We start from the raw sequence: 14,272 nt of genomic DNA, 5'->3' as shown, positions 1-14,272 counted from the left end.
CTGTTTTTCTGTTTGTGCAGCTATGATGTTGCAAAGAAATAATAAAAAAGTTATAAAAGAAGCATCTTGAATCTCCTTTTTTGTATAATCTCTGTTGAAATGTGTGCCAAAGTCATTTGGGTGGTTGGGGGAGGCCCCTAACCCCTGATTGGTTGAAAGAACAATCTTATAAATAAATAAAAAGTAAAAAACCCAGACATTTTTTTTTTTTTTTTAATTGCAGGTGCATAATCTCATTCTGAAACTCTTTGGAAACCCTCAGCCTTTAATTTGAGTACATTTATTTTAGTTTTCACACAATGACTTATGCTGAATCAACTCACGTGGCTTTCTTTTGCCAACACAATAAAATATTTCATTAACTTGTAGCAGAAACAGGAGATCAGATCAATTGTCTCCAATGTTGTATGACATGTATCACAGGTTTATCTTTTATTAAAATCATAAAAACTTCCATTGTGAATTCTTTCTACCTGTTGACAATAAACATGTAAGCATGCAATATTTTAACTAAACAAAATAATCTGGAGTTTTTTTTATTAGGAAATGGATGTGTAAATTATTATTGATCTAAATCTTAAAAAGAATTTTAAGTATGTTGTACGGAGGCCCCAGGCCGTTCCGGTGCTAAGACCCCTTAAGGTATCCCACAATCCTTTGCGTAACGTGACTTATCAGCACAGCCCCCTCACAGAAATCAATGAAAATGTTCGGAAAGCAGAGATTGTGCACTTTGTAGTTCATTTTTAGAAGGCTGTAGGCCCGGATTTGACTCGCATCATCCACGCGTTTCTGTCACTTAATGACGTCAGAGTTAAAGGCTGTCCGAATATGGATCAGCAGTCCAAAGCTCCTTTCCTCCCCACTATAGAGTTCTTACTGTTGACCCTGTGAAGGGTCAAAGAACAGGAGCTAGAAGCTGTTATTAAGGGTATTCGGCTGGAGCCTCAGTCCTCCACTGCAAAAACAGAACTAAAAATAAGTAAAATTCTCTTGAAATGAGTGTATTTGTCCTTGATTTGAGCAGGTAAATAAGACTATTTGCCAATGGAATAAGATTTGTCCATATAAAATAGGAACAATTCATCTCCATCATCTTATTTCAAGTGCAGGATGTCTAATTATCTTATTTTAGGGCTAAAGATACTCATTCCATTGGCAGCTAATCTTATTTACTGGCCCAAATCAAGGACAAATAGACTAACTTTAAGAACATTTTACTTGTTTTTAGATCAGTTTTTGCAGTGTCCCAGGTTTGAGTGCCCCTGGACCTTTGGCCCGTGTCGTCCGCCTGTCTCTCAACCCCATTTCCAGTCAGCCTACTGTTAAAAAAAAGGCCACCGGTGTCAAAAAATTGCACATTTGCCTGGAATGGTATCCAGTTTGCAAATTCTTTCAGGCTAAATTAAAAACAAAAAAGCAAAACGAACTGTGTCTAATCTCAGTGACAAGAGCGAGTGTTGGGTGACTCTTTCTTTGAAAACTCTTAGTTTCAGGCATGTTTGATAAATTAATAAAATCAGATTTATTTTTAATTTATTTGTTTGTTTTTGATTGTTTAATTTTGCGTAAAAGGCACTAGATACATGTGGTCCCATTTACTATGAAGTTAAAAAGAAGGCCAGGAAGGCCAAAAGTGTGTTTTATTTACAGAAAAATACTTTATGTTGTACCAAATACTTTCCATTGTAGGAAGATTTAAAATTTCCAGTAGTAATTTGGATCTAATTAAATGTAAAGTCTCCATCAGCATCAGCCACCTTTGCTGGTGGACTAAATTTGTATCATTCTTTAACGACAGTCTGAGGGCCACACTTATCAGATCAAGGGTCAGCAAAAGACCCCCAGGCTGCACTTCGGACACCCCTGGGTCGTCTTTTACATTCTCTTCTCCCCTGCCCACAGGTTTTCTGTTGGATTTGGGTTTCAGGAGTGAGAAGTGCATGCAAGAAGGGTGAATTTGTGTATCTTGAACCATTAATGCACAGGTTTCAAACTCAAGGCCCGCGGGCCGAATCCGGCCCGTCAGGTAAATAATCTGGCCCTCAAGAGCCAAAAAAAAAAAGGCATCGTGTCATATAGTAGAGGCATATATTTTCTTTTTAAGTGTATAAAGTGGCTAAATCTGTGCCTCCTGTAAGTGTAACTCACCCCAATATCAAGTTTTTTTGCAGATAAACTGTATAAACTGGGCCTAAGGTTGCTACTTTTATGTTACTGTGCATTTTTTATACTTCTATGTGAACTGGAATGAAATTATGAAATGAAAAGTATCGTCTATACACGTGCAACCGGCCCTTTTAATGACTTCATGACGCCAAAGTGGCCCCATATAGAAATGAGTTTGACATCCCTGCATTAATGTGTTGATTTGGCTGCATGTTTTGGATCATTTTCCTGTTAAAAGACACAGGAAAATGATTTTGCTTTACCTTCCGCATCGTGTCGGTAACATTTCCTTCGCAGCAAGATGAAAAGTTTGAGTTTGGGTTAATTATTTCTTTGAGCCGACTCCTCGGCTCCATTCCGCCTACACAGGTTGAAGAGACCTGTTTGTGTTTGCGTGATGTGAAGGTTTACGCCGCTGGCAAAGTGGTGCTGAGCGAGGTGCATGATGTTCTGACAGAGGATAGAAAGGGAACAATTAAACACGAAGCGTGATTCAGAACATGTACATGTACATCTAAAGAGGGCGGGGCCGCTGTACTCTGTTGGCAGAGAAAGCACAGTCATTAGGTTTGTGCCAAGTCTTTGGTCCTCACAACTACTATTAAGCATTTTTCCAATGGATAAACCTCACATACATAAGTGCGCTCTCACAAACACCCACAGGTGCTTACAGATACACTTCTATGCAGATAAACCTTATAGTTCGCTTTGGCTGTCACTAAATACATCTTGTATTAAACAATACTGTGTATTTTTCAGTGATGTTTTGAAGAAGTTGGTTGTTTGTACCTGTGATACATTTTTTGGTTGGTTTAGCTCTTTTTATATATTTTTCCGCAGGTGTAGAAGCAGACTCCGAGGATGTTATCTTGTTCTTTTGTTCATCTGCTCTGTTCTAGGCACCTTTTCTCACTTTTACCGTTTTACCTCATCCTTTTCTCTACCTTTCTTTCTCTTTTACCTCTCTGTTTCTGTGCCCATTGAACTTGAAAAAATCCCAAAATAACATCTAATAAAGTTTTTTGCATATATCCAATCAATCCAATCCACTTTATTTATATAGCACATTTAACAACAGACAAAGTTTCCAATGTGCTGTCCATAACAAAAAATAAAAATAAAAATAATCCAATTTAAAAAAAAAAAAAAAAAAAAAAGGACACAAAGGACCACACAACTAAGCGGCGTTAAAAGCCATATATATCAAGCGGACCACTATAGCGAAAGCAGTAATGCTCCACTTGTGAAAGTTGGGCTCTCTTAGACATTAAGACAGCAATTCTTAATACCTAAGAGTCCTAATGTCCTGCCAGATGGGACATGTAAAAAAATATAAATAAAGAATATGAACACAGGCTGGAACCAAGCTATGCACCGCCTGCTTTCTGAGAAATCAACAATAAAACTTAAGTAGACAGCCATCACAGCAAACAGGTTTGTGAACTTTTGTTCAGCTGCTCGGATCCGCCACGCTGCAGCCTCCATAGCTCCGATACGAGGGCAGCACCGAGCGCAGTCCACCGGAAATCCAGAGAGAGCTCACCCAGGCCTGGATTCACGACCGACGGATTCAGCCTGAGCTGGCGTGCTAGCTAGCCACTCCTGGTCCCTGTCCTAAGATTCACAAACACCCCACCCCCCTCTGGTTCCACCTGGAGAAAGTGCACACAAGGGTTCGAGTGTGCAGGTTACAAGTGTGCAAAACTGGAGAATCGGAACACTTCGGGCTGTGTCATCAACCTGCACCACTGTGTCATAACTGCAACACCAAAAACTACTGGACCGTCACTGTTTTTGCAATCTTTACTGCTAAAAATTATTAAAATTGCAACAAGCAATCATTCTGAGGGAGAACTTTCCAGACAGCCTGTGTCCAGGTCACGGATCTCATTTTGCCTCCTCTCCATGATCCAACATCGTTCTCTAAACTCTTCTGCACTCTCATCACTCTTTCTCTACCTTTTCTCTCTAATTCCATTGCTTTTGTTATTTCACCGCGAGAGAAATACATATATGTTAAATTTATACATTTAAAATGTATTGCTTTATGCTTACCTAAAATATGTTTAAATTGTTTACGGCTGTTAACTCCCTCACTGCCTTGGTGTAGGCACACTGTACCCAGTGAACCGATGGTCATTTTCAGCCCTGAAATCACAGTAATTTCATCCGTTCAAGTAAAATTAAAAAGTTAAATAGAAATTAGTAAAAAAAAAAAAATCTACCATACTCATTTTAAGAAACATTGGGAAGTCATCATTTATTTAAGATGACAGTATAATTTTAATTGTATAGGTATTTTAAGACTCAAAACCAAAATATATGTATAATTGGCATATGTTTCCCCTTTTTGCTAAAAACATCACCTGCATTGCAAGAAAAGCTATTAGTTGGGATGTGATTTGAACGCATTGCTTTGAGAAATACACATATCCTTTTTTGCAAATGTCAAGGATGATTCGAGAAAAACTCTAATGGGAAGATGGATGGAGCACGGACGGACAGATTGATAGGTAGGGCAAAACTAAAAAAAAACTGTAATTAATTCCACTTGTAACAGTTTAAAAATAAATTTAACATGTCAGTTTTCCAAAAATCCATATAGTGAAAATGTGGCTTATTGCAATAAATATGCTGGTGCTGACACTGGAGCTTATGATCATCTGATTTTTTATCAGCTGATCTAGTCACCGCTGAATAAACCTAAAGGCACAATTTTTACCGTAACATGGTCACGTCAAATTTGATCCAATCCAATATAGTAATAAATATAGCATATCTAAAAACATGACTTGGTCCCTAAGCAAAGCCACCACCCGAAACACTGAATGAATTAACTAATGACTTGGGGAAACATCCTGTGTGTTTTAAAGGTGTATTTATAGCCCTTCTGTACTCTCTGTTCCTCTAAGAGACAGTTAACTTCAGGCACTTGGACAAGTTTTAACAGGAGTTTTACTGCAGCCTGTGGAACGAACCATGAGCTTCACTAGGCCTCCAGGTAAAAAAAAAAAAAAAAAAATCCCTGAAGAAAATGTACCCGAGTAGAAAATAGAAGAGCAACTGATGATTGCAGATAAACAGGTGAGTCATCTGAACGCCTGTAGCCAAAGGACTGCTCATTCCAGTCCTCGATAACAATCTGCTGGCTTGCAAATATACAATAAAGAGAGACAAAAACATAATTTTTAATCAAACAAGGATATTTAAGGATCACTAAATGATGCCAACACATGGTGAGGACTTTCAAAACTCTACAGTGGCTTGCAGGGGTCTTCGTGTACCTTTAACTTGGCCACATTTTTGGATTTGACGTAATAGACCAACACACAAAGTAGAATAGAATGTACCTATGGAGTGGGAAAGTGGAAGAGGATAAAACTTGTTTTGTTTTTTGCAATGTTTTACAAATAGAAATCTGAAAAGTGTGGCATGCATTTGTATTCAGTCGTCCCTGAGGCAATACGTTATGGTACAATAATGTATTTGTGTATATATGATGTGTGTGTGTGTGTGTGTGTGTACAGTTGCTGCAACTACATTAACGTTTTCAGTTTCACTTTCTGTGTGACTTCAGAGTAAGCCTTGTGTAGATTGATAATTATTTTATCAAACAATGTGACATCCATTTGTTCGTAATAAAAAGAAACTAATAGCTTCTCTTGCAATGCAGCATGGAAAGATTATTTTAGAGTCTGCTGTGATGTATTTTTATGCTGCATTCCTGGCAGGGATGCAGCGTGTGCACTCCCTACAGGATCTCCTACATGGTAGGACTGTTCAACAGAGACCCATTACCACACATTTTGATCAACATAGGAAACAGCAGCGAATTGTACATCATCATTTGCATGGCTGTACCAAAGCATTTGCAACTTGTTCAAAGAAATATGAAACTGCTTTTGATGTGCATATATAGAGAGAGATAGATAGATAGATAGATAGATAGATAGATAGATAGATAGATAGATAGATAGATAGATAGATAGATAGATAGATAGATAGATAGATAGATAGATAGATAGATAGATAGATAGATAGATAGATAGATAGATAGATAGATAGATAGATAGATAGATAGATAGATAGATAGATAGATAGATAGATAGATAGATAGATAGATAGATAGATAGATAGATAGATAGATAGATAGATAGATAGATAGATAGATAGATAGATAAAAAAATCTGGCATTAAATTTTAGTCTTCTGAGAATACCTGTACCCCAAAATGAACATGTGTTTAGAAAAAATAAACTCTCCAAATAGTCCAAACAAATGTTCTAACATTGCAAACAGTGGCAACAAACGACAACACTCCATGAGACAGACAGACAGACAGACAGACAGACAGACAGACAGACAGACAGACAGACAGACAGACAGACAGAGACACAAACAATGGTGAGCACTGCTAACCAACAACTTTGCTTCCTGCACTCATATTCTGTGAAGTGTTGACTTTCCTACTTTAAACCAATGACAAATAAGGGTTTTGATGAAGCTAAATTAAAAGCCAGTAAACATGAGCTAACTCACCAAGGCAACAGACTGAGCAATACTGGAAAGGGTTATGGGAGAAAGAAGCCTCACACAACAATGATGCAAAGTGGCTAATAGATCTATCAGCAGACCACAATACTCTCCCTGAACAAAGTCCAGTGAACATCACAATGGTAGACATCCAACAAAGACTCTCGGGTATGAAGAACTTGACAGCACTGGGCCCGGATATGATCCACGCCTAGTGGCTGAAGAAGCTGACTTCTCTCCATGAACGCCTAGTGGCACAAACGGGAAACGCAGGCGGATGGGACCCACCCTGAATGGCTGACAGAGGGCAGAACAGTCCTGATAATCAAAGAACTCCAGATGGGGATGGCCCCTACCAACTATTGGCCAATGACCTGTCTTTCCATGACATGGAAGCTCCTGTAAGGCATCATAACGACTAAGATAAGTGGGCACATGGGCACTGATCCACACCACTATGATCTACTGCAGGGACATCGGAATGTAACTCAGGCTGGAGAAATGTGGCCGGATAGTGACAAAGAGAGGGAAGGTAATCCACACAGAGGGGATTGCACTCCCAGCAGGGAGGATAACAGATGTTGAAGATACCTTGGAAGTACCTTGGAATACCACAAGCAAATGGCAACCACAAAGAGGCCAAAAGGAAAGCAGCAACAGCCAAATACCTGCAACGAGTAAGGCAAGTTCTGAGAAGTCAGCTCAATGGCAAAAACAATGTCCAGGCAATCAACAAGTTATGTCTTGTCAGTAATCGCCATACAACGCCCTGCTGGGGTACACAAGTTGGTCAAACAAGGAAGTCCAGACCACTGATGTTAAAACATGAAAGCTAATCACCATACATGGTGGATTCCACCCAAAACCTAGTTTCCACAGGTTATACGGTAAGTGCAAAGACAGAGGAAGAGGCCTGGTGAGCATCAGAGCCATCATCGAAGATGAAACATCCAAGCTCCAAGAATATATCTGAAGATGGCCCCAAGGGATGAAGTGCTCAGTGAATATCACAGACAATGGACCAAATTCTACCAATGACTAGAGAGGGCTGAACTGAAGGATAGCACTGATCATGGCAGCACAGGAGCAGACCTTGAGCACCAGAGCAATAAAAGGCCAGATCTACCAGACCAGGGAAGATCCCAGGTACAGGCTATGCAAAGAGGCCCCAGAGACCATCCAGCATCTCAAAGCAGGGTGTAAGATACTAGCAGGGAAAGAATACATGGAAAGCCACAACCAAGTGGCTGGTAGAGTGGACAGAAACATCTGTTCAGAATACCAACTGGAGACCACCACCTCCTGAGGTGGTGGAGAATGACAGAGCTGAGATCCTGTGGGACTTACAGATATAAACAGACAAAATGGTGATGGCCAACCAACCGGACATTGTGATCTTTGATAAGCAGCAGAGGACGGCCGTTGTGATCGATGTGGCCATCAGGAAAAAAGAGGCCAAGAAACTGGAGAAATACCAAGGGCTCAGGGAAGAACTAGAAATAGCCTAGACGGTGAAGACAACAATAGTTCCTGTGGTCATTGGAGAACTCGGGGCAGTAACCCCCACTCTGGAGAAGTGGCTCCAACATCTGGAGAAACATCAGACATCTCAGTTCAGAAGAGTGCAATCTTCCTCAGATGAACCCTCAAGTTCCCAGGCCTCTAGTAGAAATGGAGAGCCACCCACCCAGCCCAGGAGTAAGGAAACAGGAAACAAAATTTTGAAATTGCCTTTGCAGACCTCCTGCCACCATAACTAAGATAAAAGACTTCTGCTCAGGAGGCGCAGGCATCAATGGCTTGTCCCAACAAAACCCTGCAAAGATCTGTTAACTTGCTTGGAATGAAATTCCCTGAATTGATTCTCTCCCTTCTTCTTGGAAGACTTTCACAGCTCTGCTGAAAGCGTGACACGTCACAGATGCTGAAGTGGAACGAGACGGCGGGTGTCTCCACCAAAACATTCAAGCCGAGGATGCTTGAAGGTCCCCAGCATCTGCTCCACACACACGGCCACGCTCCTGTTGCTGCATGCAGGTGTTGTTTTAAACGCTTCTTACACTGTTTCCTTTGGAAGCCGCTCACCGAATGGCATGTGAGAAGGTGGAAATATAGGGAAGGCAGCCAAATAAGATGTCAAAATAGCCCTCAGTGCCTGCAGACTGTGACTTGTCGAGCTGACACGCAGGGATCAGCTGTATTGTTCTTCTTAAATGCAGGTTTTTAAAGAGCTGCCTTAACAATATCCACCAAACCCACAAAGCGTTACGTGATGTAATGAACGTCTAACTGGTCTGTTTGGCTGCGTTGCACCGACATGTTGCAGGACACCAACCGTATGCTGGTTACCTTTCTTCTGCTCAAACATGGTTTTGTTCTCAGAAAACGTCAGGAATCAGTTCGGACTGCTGACAGATCGTGACAATAAGTCGCGGGATGCTGCTTCCAAGAAACCCTTTTCACCCCCTGCTGTGCTTTTAGATTCACAGGCCTGAGGATGAATGCAAGCAACAAGCCTGCTGCAGGAAGATGAATGGTAGTTACCCTGAGCTATCTCTATAGTTGTGCTGTGATAGGCCTAGGCTGCTGGAGGACATCAGGGTCTAATTTTCTCACTCTACTGATTTCTACTGTTCTTCAGTCTACTGTTCTCCAGTTTTGCATTGTATTACATTGAAATGACTGTCGTCATTTCAGCTTTTAACTTTCTGCTCTCTCTCTTTTTCTTCATAGTAGGTACACCTGGTCTGGCGTTCTGTTAACTGTGACATCATCCAGAGAAGACGGCTCACCCGCTACTTCCATCTAATGTAGAACAGATTACTAGATCAATGTGTGCTTCTGTGCTTTTTTGTCTGTCTTGTTGTGTCTCTGCTCTGTCTTCTGTAACCCCAGTCGGTCGAGGCAGATGACCGTTCATACTGAGCCCGGTTCTGCTGGAGGTTTTTCCTTCCCGTTAATGGGTGAGTTTTTCTTCCCACTGTCGCTTCATGCTTGCTCAGTATGAGGGATTGCAGCAAAGCCATGTACAATGCAGACGACTCTCCCTGTGGCTCTACGGTTCCCCAGGAGTGAATGCTGCTTGTCGGGACTTTGATGCAATCAACTGGTTTCCTTATATAGGACATTTTTGACCAATCTGTATAATCTGACCCAATCTGTATAATATGATTGAACTTGATTTTGTAAAGTGCCTTGAGATGACATGTTTCATGATTTGGCGCTATATAAATAAAATTGAATTGAATTGAATTAAATATGGAAAACAGGCTTTTGCATAAACTATCTCAGATTGCTCTTATTTTTGCAGAAAGTCATTTAAAATGAAAAACATGCATTGTAATAACACCTGAAGGGTTGTGCTGAAGGACGAACGTGCAAAACGTGTCGACCAAAGCAGATTTTTTCACCTCAGGACCCTAACACATGTTTGTGGAATCAACAAGCGAAGTCAAAAAATGTTACGCTAGTGTGTAAAACCAAGTTCAACACCTCGAAAAAGCATTTCCTGGCCTGTTCGGCTTAGAGGTAGAGGGTGTATGATGCTGTGGGCCTCTTTTCTCTTTCAAAGGTCCAGGAAGCCTTGTTATCTCGTGGCATCAGGAGCTCTTTTTGATACCAGGATGTTTTGAATTAAGATCTGAGGAAGTCTTCCAGATAAAAGCTCTGAGTGCACATGCACAGATGTACTCCTAACTTTGCCACTCTTTAGATTCCCCTTAACTGCAATCAGTACTTGACAAAATGCAAAGTTAAGAATTTATCTTAATAGATCATTAAGGCTCAAGTACTAAGAAATGTTTTGTAGTAAAACCTTTGATTTACCGGCCCCTCTGTGCTCTGACCCTTTCCTAGGAACATGAGATGTGGATCATCTGATACGAGAGGCAGATTAGATTCCTGTGTGAGCGGCAGAGATCAAGGCTCCTCTGTATGTAAAGGAGTCAGCTGAGGCTCTCATAAAGTCCAGGTATCCAGGGTCAAAGGTACAGGTGCAGTTAAATATGTCAATTTGTATTTGAATAACAATTTGAATATATGATAATTTATGTAATAAAAACATTAAATGAATGAATGTATTTATTAAATACAAACTAAAAATTAGCACAAAACACATTTTACAATGTATATTTATTAGATATTTAAAGTATGTAAGTATGTATGTATGTTTGTTCAAGTATTGGTTTTACTTAATTTTGACACAATCCTGAGCCAAAAGTGCCATAATCCTGTAAATAAATTAAAAAAAAACAGAGAAGTAAAAGAATGTATATTTATAATGTTGTTTATTTGATTTACTCAAAAGAAACATTCAATTATTTAAACCGTTATTATAGCTGTTCGATACATCATAATATCAGAATGGTTAACCTGCACAGACCAATCAAGTTGTCTCTACAAGTGTTAGTCCCGCCCACAGAGTCTGATAGGTAGGCTTCAAAAAAAGGCCAATGAAACAAATAAATACGGAAATATAATGTGTAAATAAACGTATGTGTTTTAAACATAGATAGATAGATAGATAGATAGATAGATAGATAGATAGATAGATAGATAGATAGATAGATAGATAGATAGATAGATAGATAGATAGATAGATAGATAGATAGATAGATAGATAGATAATTACATGTTCACCAAATTATTTGAATATATATATATATATATATATATACAGTGAAAACTTTTTGCCCCTTGATCAAAACAACTCCATGGTTAAAGATTTGCTGCGGTGACCAGACATCGGGATGCATCTCAACAAACCATCAAGCAGTAAAGATTTCTCCTTTTATTGCATGTTTATGGCACATGAATGTCTCACTCTCCATCTGCAAGAATCCAACGACTGAGTGTGTTAATGATTGGCCCGATCAGGACTGCATGGAGCCAATAAACCTGTTTGGGTTTAACAGCAAAGGGAGAGGTTCCTTCACAACCAGCAAACACACACACACAGATACCAGGAGAGGGCTTTTAATGTCTGCACTGAGTGCCTTTACTCTGAGAAGTTTACTTGAATTTATTCTCTTTTTTTACACATGGTCAGTGCAGATTAATGAAAGTTATTAAAAACCCAATTATCCTGACCACAACGTGAGTGTTTAACATCAACAGCAGAACACAACGAAGAAGGAAAGTCAGAAACAATGTGACAGGTGTAAAATCACTCTTCCTTTTCAAACCTTTTGTTTTTACCTGGCGCCCTCTTGTGGATATAGTGTCACCATCTCATTATTCTCCTTTGCTTCGCAACAAATTATCTTCAGAGACTTTGTGGCATGCTGTTGGTAACAAATTACCCAAAGCCTAAATTAAAACAGCTTATTGGCTAAATTTTCATATAAACCCACATCCATTCCCTGAATTTAGGAACCATATTGTAAAAGTCTCCATTACCCCTGAACATTTTCATCATATTACAATAACAAACTTCAATATGTGTTTTTGCAGTGTAATAGTTTCAGTTGTATATCCCGTGTTATTGTCCTGCTGGAAGCTGACCCTCAGCCCCAGCATCAAGTCTTTTTCAGCGTTTTCATCCAGTATTACCCTGTATTTTTGCTCTATTCATCTTCACGTCAACTCTAACCAGCTTCCCTGTCTCTGCAGACAAGAGATATCCACACAGCATGATCCCGCCACCACCGAGCTTGCCAGTGAGTCCGTTCACGTTATTGTGCAGTGTTAGCTTTCCGCCGCACAGCCTTTTTTTCATGTTGAGTAAAAATTCAGATTCTGGTTTCATCCGCAAATGATGTTTGCCTTCTGCCACGTTTTTTTAATGTGACTTCTTGAGGCTTTGTGTTAAAAGTAGATTCTTTCAAAGCCAGATGTGTGAACTGAATGACGAATAGTTGTCTTGCAAACATATTCTCCCACTTGAGCAGTGGATCTCTGCAGCTCCTCCAAAGTTACCATAGCCCTCTTGACTAATGAGGAATATTTTGCAGCCCACAAATAAACTGTGCTTAGTGTTAGTTAAGTTACAACTTAATCATTGCATTGGCAGTAATATTAAAACCTGAAGTATTGGTACGATTCCCTCAGCTCCTTTATCTGATAAAGAGCCAGTAACTTTCTTTGTTCTTTGCTTGATTTTGATTCATTCTTGTTTTTCACCGTGAATTTGGAACATGAGAAATAACACCGAGACAGCAGGCATTAAATTGCACCAAAAAACATTTTTTTTAATTCTATAAAAGCAGAAGAAAGGGAAGAGAGGGATCAAAATAATCACAACTGTACAGGGGAAACCGACTTTTAAACACCATGAGTCACAGTATCAAAAAGCTCACGTTTTCCGCACTGATCTTTACACTTTTGTTCTGTACAAATAAAAAAAAGAAAGCAAGAGAAAAGAAATATTATCGATAGTTGTATTATTATGATGACTGCATTGCACTGAGTAAATACACTACTGGCCCATAAGTTACTGCATTCAATAGAAAATACCTAAAAGTTCTGGGTTTTGTGGGAGAAGTGATTCACGGTGAGTCGAGGCACTCGCACACAGACGGCGACGTCTTAGACATGAACTCTGTTCAGGTCTCAGCAGGGGTCAAACTCTTAAAACATGTTTCACAGATGAACATTCCTGTTTCTATACAGAAAAAAAAGAAAGAAAGAAAAACTCTGAAGGAATACTGAACAACACAAGATTAGACAAACAGAGAAAAACGACGACAACCAGAAGCAGAAAACTAAAGAGTTCATGGTAACGTGAAAAAGTATTTGCTCTCTTGCAGATTTATTCTGTAATTGCTTTTAGTCACACTTCAGTTTCATATCAAATACATTTTTATACATATATTGAAAAACCACTAAATACAAAATACAGTTTTCCAACGATGGTTTCATTTAGCAAAGGGAAAATTATCTAAATCAATCTGATGCTAAGTGGAGAAAAAGACCCCCCACACTTCAATAAATAAGTGATTATCAATAATTTTTGGAAAGCTGATTTTCATGAGCTACATCCAGATCGGATCACTGTCAGACCTGGAGAATGAAAAAAAAGAACCTGGTCTTGTGACAACATGGAAGAGGTTAAATTATCTCTAAAAGCAACATATTAAAAAAACAGTAAACAACTGGGCCCAAATTTTTGCAGTGTCATAAAAGACTCTTTGCCAAGTATTGCAAACACTTGAAAACAATTATTTACTTGATTTAAGGGCCAGTTAGTCCATCACACAGTGCCAGGTGGGTTTGGGTAGTTTTTGTTTTTGTTTTTTTGCCCACCATGAATTAAATAGTCTACAAAACAGCATTCTGTATTTTCTCTGGTAATTTTTGCCTGATATTAAAACTTTGATCGGAAATATTTAAGCGACGAAAAAGACCAAAACAGAAGAAATATGATTGTAGCAAATACTTTTTCACATCCCTGTCAATGCAGCACACCCTCGACAACTCCAAATCCAAAACTAACAGGATTTTGTCTGAATAGTCATCAACAGGTTCTTGTGTCCCGGCCGACTATCCTCAGCGCGTCTCCATAGGTTTAAAGTGTTTGGTTGCACATCCATGAGCTTCTGTGATTTCTTGTGCTTGTTAAAGTATTTTGCCTA

Source organism: Fundulus heteroclitus, chromosome 11 (genome assembly GCF_011125445.2).
Source record: "Fundulus heteroclitus isolate FHET01 chromosome 11, MU-UCD_Fhet_4.1, whole genome shotgun sequence".
NCBI classification, from domain to species: Eukaryota; Metazoa; Chordata; class Actinopteri; order Cyprinodontiformes; family Fundulidae; genus Fundulus; species Fundulus heteroclitus.
The sequence above is the reverse complement of the archived record's forward strand: the minus strand, read 5'-3'. Positions refer to the sequence as shown.